This window comes from Mesoplodon densirostris, chromosome 14 (genome assembly GCF_025265405.1).
Source record: "Mesoplodon densirostris isolate mMesDen1 chromosome 14, mMesDen1 primary haplotype, whole genome shotgun sequence".
Taxonomy (NCBI): Eukaryota; Metazoa; Chordata; class Mammalia; order Artiodactyla; family Ziphiidae; genus Mesoplodon; species Mesoplodon densirostris.
This window is the reverse complement of record NC_082674.1, coordinates 47,922,707-47,932,360: the sequence shown is the minus strand read 5'-3', so window position 1 is coordinate 47,932,360 and position 9,654 is coordinate 47,922,707.

The window sequence follows — 9,654 nt, the reverse complement described above, 5'->3', positions numbered from 1 at the left end:
CTGCTCCTTCTCTACCTCATAATTTTGGTCAAGCTGTCAAGTACCCTACCCTGACTTCTGTCCAACAGAGTAACTACTAGGGGTCCAACAATTGTAAAATCAGAGGCAATAAGAAAAAAAAAAACACCTTGATAAATTTGACTATACAAAATTTTTCAAATACATGAAAAATCATAAGTAAAATCAAAGACATTTGATAAATTTGGAGAAAATATTTTCAAGGTATATCATATATAAAGGGTTAATAGCCCTAATTCATAATAAACTTTTTAAATTAGAAGGGGAAAAATGTAGTAGAGATTAGGAAGAAGATATAAACAGATAATTCACAATAAAAATAGCCATTAAACATAAAAACGTTTCCAATTTCTTCACATCTTTGCCAGCATTTACCTTTTATTGTTTCGATAACTGCTGTGAGATGGTATGTCATTGTGGTTTTGATTTGCATGTCCCTAATGATTAGTAATATTGAGTATCTTTTCACATATATATATATATATATTCATTTATATGGCTTTTTTGGAGAAATGTCTATTCAAGTTCTTTGATTATTTTAAAATCATTATTGTTATTATTATTATTATTATTGCTATTGAGTTATAACAGTGAACCTGGATGAGATTCAAGTGAAATAAGTGAAATAAGTCAGTCACAGTAGGATAAATACTGTATAATTTACTTATATGAGGTACCTAAAAAAGTCAAACTCATAGAAGCAGAGAATAAAACACTGCTTACCAGGGGCCAGGGGAGAGAGAAATGGGCAGTTGTTGTTCAGTGAGTATAAACTTTCAGTTATGCAAGATTAATTAGTTCTAGAGATCTGCTATTCAGCATAGCACATACGGTCAACAATACATAATGTGCACTTTAAAATTTGTTAAGAGAGTAGATCTTTTATTAAGTATTCTTACCACAGAACACAAAACAAAACAGAACAAAAAAACCCAAATGGACACAGAAATTTTTGGAGATGATGAATATGGCTATTACTTAACTGTGGTGATGGTTTCATGCATATGCATATGTCTAAGCTCATCAAATTGTATACATTAAATATGTGCAGTTTTTTGTATCTCAATTATACCTCAGTAAACTTATTTAAAAAACAATAGGGCCTCCCTGGTGGCGCAAGTGGTTGAGAGTCCGCCTGCCGATGCAGGGGATACGGGTTCGTGCCCCGGTCTGGGAGGATCCCATATGCCGCGGAGCGGCTGGGCCCGTGAGCCATGGCCGCTGAGCCTGCGCGTCCGGAGCCTGTGCTCCGCGACGGGGGAGGCCACAACAGTGAGAGGCCCGCATAGTGCAAAAAAAAAAAAAAAAACAATAAAACAGGACAAAACAGAAACATAAAAAGGCATCCATCCAACTTCAGACATAATTAGAAAACTTAAAATTATACTGTGATACCATTTATAAACTTTCCTAACTGGTGAAAATTAAAAGTATGACTAGATTCTGTTGGCAAGGCTGTGAATCAACCAGCACTCACATATATTGCTGGTAGGAATGCAAATGAACACAACTCTACAGGATGGGAATTTGTCAACATCTAACAAAAGTATATATTCATTTAACTTTAGACTCAATAATCCCACTTACAGGACTTTTCCTTGAAGATCTACATCCACATATGCACAAAGTTATTTAGCATTATTTGTAACTGCAGACTATGGAAACATAAGAAATTGGTTAAATTAATTATGATACATCAGCACAGTGGAGTATAATGTATCTTAAAAAAAAAGAGAGAGAGAGAGAGAAAGCTCTTTAAACTACTATGTGGCAATTTGCAGGATGTATTATCAAATTAAAAAAAAAAAACCTTCCCAGGACATATTATGAAGTTGGGATCTCTACAAATTAGTAGGCTATCATTCATGAAAGAAAGAAAGGGAAATAAGAAAAGGAACATACATACACATGTTTATTCATTTTAGGGAGAAGAGACACTGAAGACATACAACAAAAACTACTGATATAGACCTTACAGAAAGTAGGTGAAAGTGGCATAGAAGGAAGGGACAATTAAAATAGCATAGAAGGGATGGGGGTAAGACTTCTCTGAATATACTTTTTGCTTCAGTTATGACCTTTAGAAACATATGAATGCTTCATATACTCAAAACTAAATTATTAAAATTAATATGGATATAAGGAACCCAACTTGGAAAACAAACAGAAACAAATGGAGCCATCTTGAAGTGACTCTCAATGGCCAAATCTATAGCAATATGAACAGCAAAATAATGTTAGTAATGGATTATAATCCACACAATAAAATACAAATTGATGAGACTTACTAGTATACATAAGTAATTTAATAAATAGATGGATAAATAAATGGAGAAGGAAGAGAAAGCACTTCGTTATAGTTTAATCCAAATGTAGAAGGAATGATAGAAATAGAAATACCACTAAAGGATGTTTTTAGACAAGAATCATCAATGGATGCTAAAATTAGTAATGAGAGACAGGATATTTACATAGTCTCAAAGTATCTTCCCATAAGATACCATGAGAAAGTTGTAACTTTATAGTGAAGAACCACGGAAGACACTACCAGTGATAAATAAATTGACATCATGTGTCTCCTACTATGATACAAACTGAGAAGGAGATACATCACTTCCCTATTTTTACAAAAAAAAAAATGTATAAACTCAGTTCAATAATGAGAAAATGGTAGGCAAACCCAAATTGAAGGACATTCTGCAAAATAATTGGTCAGTACTCCTTAAACATATCAAGCTCATGAAAGAAAAAGAAAGAATGAAGAATGATGCAGATTAAAGTAGACTAAGAAAATATGACAATTAAATAAATGTCTTCCTGGATTATTTTGGAAGAGAAAAAGGATATTACTTATCAGCTGACAAAATTAGAATGAAGTCTTTACACTTGATAATAGTATTTCACCAATATAATTTTCCTGATTATTATGATTATACTCTTTATGAAAGATGTAAACATTTGGGCAAACTCAGTGATACACACATACATCTTTTGTGTTATTTTTGTACCTTTTAATTTCTAAAAGTACTTAAAAATTAATATTAAAAATCAGTTTCGGGCTTCCCTGGTGGCGCAGTGGTTGAGAATCTGCCTGCCAATGCAGGGGACACAGGTTCGAGCCCTGGTCTGGGAAGATCCCACATGCTGCGGAGCAACTGGGCCCGTGAGCCACAATTACTGAGCCTGCGCGTCTGGAGCCTGTGCTCTGCAACAAGAGAGGCCGCGATAGTGAGAGGCCTGCGCATGGCGATGAAGAGTGGCCCCCGCTTGCCACAACTAGAGAAAGCCCTCGCACAGAAATGGAGACCCAACACAGCCATAAATAAATAAATTAATTTAAAAAAAAAAAAAAAAAAAAAACAAAAACAAACAAACAAAAAAAAAAAAATCAGTTTCATTTCTGAAACTTCAAAACGGTAATTACCCTCTACAGTCTCTAGAAAACATTTCTGTGCTTGCCACACGCTCATCACATTCATGTAGAATACTTTCCTTTGATATTAATGGACATGATTTGAAGAAAACAGCATATTTTCAGGAGATGCTATTACTCAGGAAATCTTAGTTTAAAGATTTAAGGTACTCTTAATATAAAAAAAATTGAAGTCTGCAGATATCATTAAATAATTTATAGTCATCAGAGAAGACTTCAAAATTACATTAATAAAGTGTTTTGTTTTGCTTTTTTAAATAGCATGGGGAAACCCTTTTTCTATGAAACAAAATTTTCCAACATACTTATAATACATGCTTTGGGGTAAAGGTATGGTAATTTTTTTAATTTAAAACTTTATTTTCCATATTTTTTATGGAGATATAATTTACAAATGCATAAAGTTACGGAACAACCACAATCAAAGAACAGTTCCATCACTGCCACAAACTCCCTCGGGCTGACCATTTAATCTCATTTAAGTAGAACCATTATTATATTTAGCCCTTTGAATTTGGCTTGTTTCACTTCACTCAAAGCATTTGAGAATCATCCATACTGTTATGTATATCAGAATCTCATTCCTTTTTATTGCTATTAATAGTATGCATTGTATGGATGTATCACAGTTTATTTGTTCATAAATCACTTGAAGGACATTTGGATAGTTTCCGGTTTGGGCTTATTATGAGTACAGGTACTATAAAAGTTTGTGTAAAGCTTTTTCGTGTGGGTGAGCATTGCAATGATGGTAAAGTACGTCTTTAGGGCTTTCACCTTACCTGTTGGTAGCATTCATTCAGGACTGGATATCCTTTCCCACCTGTTGACTCTCTATCAGCCAGGGCTCTCCATTAGCTCAGCTTGCCTGCCAGAAAATAATTAAATTCAGTAAATATGTGATCCCTTCCTGTGGACTGATTTATCCAAGTGCCTCAAAGTCCTTTCAGAAATACCATAAACACTATAGGTTACAAATTGTAGGCAGAATTTTATCACACTCAATAATCTCTTCTACCTTCCATCTCAGTTAATGGCATATTCATCTTCCTATTCCTTTTTTTTTTATCTTTTTTTTTTATTTTATTTTACAAATTTAATCAGTTATACATATACATATGTTCCCATATCCCCTCCCTTTTGCGTCTCCCTCCCACCCTCCCTATCCCACCCCTCCAGGCGGTCACAAAGCACCGAGCTGATCTCCCTGTGCTATGCGGCTGCTTCCCACTAGCTATCTACCTTACGTTTGGTAGTGTATATATGTCCATGCCGCTCTTTCACTTTGTCACAGCTTACCCTTCCCCCTCCCCATATCCTCAAGTCCATGCTCTAGTAGGTCTGTGTCTTTATTCCTGTCTTACCCCTATGTTCTTGATGACATTTTTTTCTTAAATTCCATATATATGTGTCAGCATACAGTATTTGTCTTTCTCTTTCTGACTTACTTCACTCTGTATGACAGACTCTAGGTCCATCCACCTCATTACAAATAGCTCAATTTCATTTCTTTTTATGGCTGAGTAATATTCCATTGTATATATGTGCCACATCTTCTTTATCCATTCATCCGATGATGGACACTTAGGTTGTTTCCATCTCCGGGCTATTGTAAATAGGGCTGCTATGAACATTTTGGTACATGTCTCTTTTTGAGTTATGGTTTTCTCAGGGTATATGCCCAGTAGTGGGATTGCTGGGTCATATGGTAGTTCTATTTGTAGTTTTTTAAGGAACCTCCATACCGTTCTCCATAGTGGCTGTACCAATTCACATTCCCACCAGCAGTGCAAGAGTGTTCCCTTTTTTCCACACCCTCTCCAGCATTTATTGTTTCTAGATTTTTTGATGATGGCCATTCTGACTGGTGTGAGATGATATCTCATTGTAGTTTTGATTTGCATTTCTCTAATGAGTAAAGATGTTGAGCATCCTTTCATGTGTTTGTTGGCTATCTGTATGTCTTCTGTGGAGAAATGTCTATTTAGGTCTTCTGCCCATTTTTGGATTGGGTTGTTTGTTTTTTTGCTATTGAGCTGCATGAGCTGCTTATAAATTTTGGAGATTAATCCTTTGTCAGTTGCTTCATTTGCAAATATTTTCTCCCATTCTGAGGGTTGTCTTTTCGTCTTGTTTATGGTTTCCTTTGCTGTGCAAAAGCTTTGAAGTTTCATTAGGTCCCATGTGTTTATTTTTGTCTTTATTTCCATTTCTCTAGGAGGTGGGTCAAAAAGGATCTTGCTCTGATTGATGTCATAGAGTGTTCTGCCTATGTTTTCCTCTAGGAGTTTGATAGTGTCTGGCCTTACATTTAGGTCTTTAATCCATTTTGAGCTAATTTTTGTGTATGGTGTTAGGGAGTCATCTAATCTCATACTTTTACATGTCCCTGTCCAGTTTTCCCAGCACCACTTATTGAAGAGACTGTCCTTTCTCCACTGTACATTCCTGCCTCCTTTATCAAAGATAAGGTGACCATATGTCCGTGGGTTTATCTCTGGGCTTTCTATCCTGTTCCATTGATCTATCTTTCTGTTTTTGTGCCAGTACCATACTGTCTTGATTACTGTAGCTTTGTAGTATAGTCTGAAGTCAGGGAGCCTGATTCCTCCAGCTCCGTTTTTCGTTCTCAAGATTGCTTTGGCTATTCGGGGTCTTTTGTGTTCCCATACAAATTGTGAAATTTTTTGTTCTAGTTCTGTGAAAAATGCCATTGGTAGTTTGATAGGTATTGCATTGAATCTGTAGATTGCTTTGGGTAGTAGAGTCATTTTCACAATGTTGATTCTTCCAATCCAAGAACATGGTACATCTCTCCATCTATTTGTATCATCTTTAATTTCTTTCATCAGTGTCTTATAATTTTCTGCATACAGGTCTTTTGTCTCCTTAGGGAGGTTTATTCCTAGATATTTTATTCTTTTTGTTGCAATGGTAAATGGGAGTGTTTCCTTGATTTCACTTTCAGATTTTTCATCATTAGTATATAGGAATGCCAGAGATTTCTGTGCATTAATTTTGTATCCTGCAACTTTACCAAATTCATTGATTAGCTCTAGTAGTTTTCTGGTAGCATCTTTAGGATTCTCTATGTATAGTATCATGTCATCTGCAAACAGTGACAGCTTTACTTCTTCTTTTCCCATTTGGATTCCTTTTATTTCTTTTTCTTCTCTGATTGCTGTGGCTAAAACTTCCAAAACTATGTTGAATAAGAGTGGTGAGAGTGGGCAACCTTGTCTTGTTCCTGATCTTAGTGGAAATGGTTTCAGTTTTTCACCATTGAGGACGATCCTATTCCTTTTAGAAACCCTAGAATCACCTTTCATTTAAACTTTTCTTAATATTCTCTATGAAGTTACCAAATGTTGTATAGTCTCTTACTATTTCAGCCTTATCACTTGCCTCCAGATTCATAGTCTATGTTTTCCTCCTGCTTTGTTTATGGTTCTCCTGCTATTCAGTCAGATAATCACAATGACCCAGTCCTTCTACTGCAATATCAGTGGGGTCCAGTCCATGACATTCAAATAAAGATCTTATCATTATTCATCTATAAACAAGTTCCTGACAGTTCCCTGTTCCCCCAATGGATAAAGAGAAAACTCCTTATCATGGTATACAAAGGTCTCCCCAATCTGGTATCAACTATCTTTCCAACCTTATCCTTTGCCCTTGCAGTCAATGTATTAAAATTCACAATATTGCTCTTTCCAGAGTTCCCTGTGTTTTGGTCTTTGCATATTACTGTTGTCTACACCTATAATACTTTCTTTTTCCTTTCTAACTGGAAAATGCATACTCATCTTTCATAATCCATCTTAAATAGCCCCTCTGATGTTTTTTCTCTATTCCCTCTATTCCCAACCTGGGCAGGTTAAATCATTCTCTCTTTTCTCCATAACATTTCCACACATTTTGTTATTATCAAACTCATCAAATTATATTGTGATTTTTATGTCACTTTTTCTCTAGTAGACACCTAGCAAAATTATGGGGTTCAATAAATGTTAAGTTGAGTGAATATAAATGAATGAGTGCATGAGACATAAGGGAAGTATTTTTGCTGTAGAAGAAAATCTTCTGCTACCACTCACATGTGCACTAAAATACAAAATAGTCTACTCTGATTATGAGGATGACTGTTCTCAAGTAATTTATATGACTTCTATGTTGTAAATAAATTTACTTTCAAATCTGAGTTCATTCTTGGTATGCATTTTGCCAGGACACTTTCTAAATTCTAAACCACATTCCTCTCTATAGCAGTGATATGAAATGGCTCTAGGAAACTACACATTTAAATAATGACTTAAGTCAGATGGTAAGAATAAGAAACTATGTTTTATTGGTCCAATTAATTTAATAAGCCCTTTAGTTTTCCATAATAGAAAATTAGAATTACAGAATTCTTTAGAAATAGAATTATATATATATAGCTTTTAATAATATTATATAATATTTCACTTTAAACATGTTATGCTTTTGAATGTAAGTTACTGTGAAACTAACTGGAAAAAAACAACACCTCATCAGACTCTTAAGTGTTGAAAATCTTTTTTCTCTATATAGAAACTATATTCCTGTAGAAACTATATTCCTCTATTAGAAGTAGATGGCACCATTTTCCAGGCTGTAATTATAAGCCAGTACATGTCCAGGCATTTCTTAATGGAGAAACTGAAAGGTAATCACATTTGCATAACTCTGTGTGCAGTAAGCTTGACAGATTTGAGTGCACTGTATTGTTTCCTGAGAGATTATTTATACTCTTATCTTTAAGATACAGAGATCCTTACTCTGAACCGGTTTTTTAAAGGATTTGCACTGAAACAGCACCTGCATCTGTAAAATGTGCAGGGAGGAAAGCCAGGTTTGTTTAATGTGTTATATGCTCTTCAGGTACTTAGACAGAGAATGCATTTTTTCATGTTTCTTTTTGTTTACAAAAGTCTCATCATTGTGACCTTATATAAGGCTGTTTATACATATTTGTGTGTGTGTGTGTGTACATTCAAGACAACACAGATGTTTGCTTCTTGCTACAGAAATGTTTTGTTACATGCTGTCTTACATTATTAACCCTCAGCTTCTGGATTTGTATTTTTCTTTTCACAGTTGAACTTGTGATTAAGGCTAGAGAGGCATGATGAATCCTTGTGCAAAGTGATGAAATTATAAAATCGCAGTGGCTTAAACTGATGTTCACAACACTTAATTCATTTGGCTCTAAATCAGGATTATTCATAAATTTCTTGTACTTGAAGAGTCAGCAGACATTTAATATGCCTAACTTTTTTCTTTCCAGGTATAGTTTGATCTTGACATCGACTAAAAAATAAACCAAAATAAACTAAGGGAAAACAAATCTGTTGTTTTTTTTTTCAAAGTCTCCCTTGCATTCTCTCTCCAAGAGGGTATGAAACCTAATTATGTATTTCCTATGAAGCAGTGATCATCACATTGAAAAGTGAAACATCCAAACAGTCTATGAGACCTAATAGTCCAGTGATATGCTGCGAAGGGAATTTTATATATTTGACGTTTTCTTTGCATTTTGAGGACTGCATTTAAGAAAGGAGACTTTAGTGTAGTCTCAGAGATGAGGTGAAAAATGCCTCCAGGCCTCCTAAAAGTTTTAATGACCTGAGAAGCTTTCTTAACTTTTCCTGCTGGTATTAGTGTTTCAGCAAAGCACTTGATACTTGGGAGCTTCACTGACCCAGAGAAATAGGAGACCAGATCCAGGGATTACACTTTCCATTTTTATTAAAAGTACTCTGTTCTTTCAGAATCTATCTGAATCTTTGTGTGCTGAGAGACCTCAGCAGATTAAAGCTTTTTAGAAGGATTTCATTGAGGAAGAGGGTTGAGATACATATTTTCATAGCAAAAGGTGTTTGAAAGGATACCTATTTTCTTCTGAAGCCTTAACATACATATTTACTTACTTAGTGTGAAGAAAATACCACCATCTCATCCCTGGTAAGATGAGATGAAATTAATTTCATATGGGATAACTTTTTCTTCTATAATGAGAAAAGAGAATGAATATAAATGTCTCTGGGGCAGGGGGCATTTTGATTCAAGTTCATACTAGGATATAAAAAAAAATGTTTTCCCAAGAGCAGTTTCTGATGGATGGAAGAAGAGTAAAGAGAGCAAGAATACACTAGATGGAAGGAGGAAAAAATATCATAAAG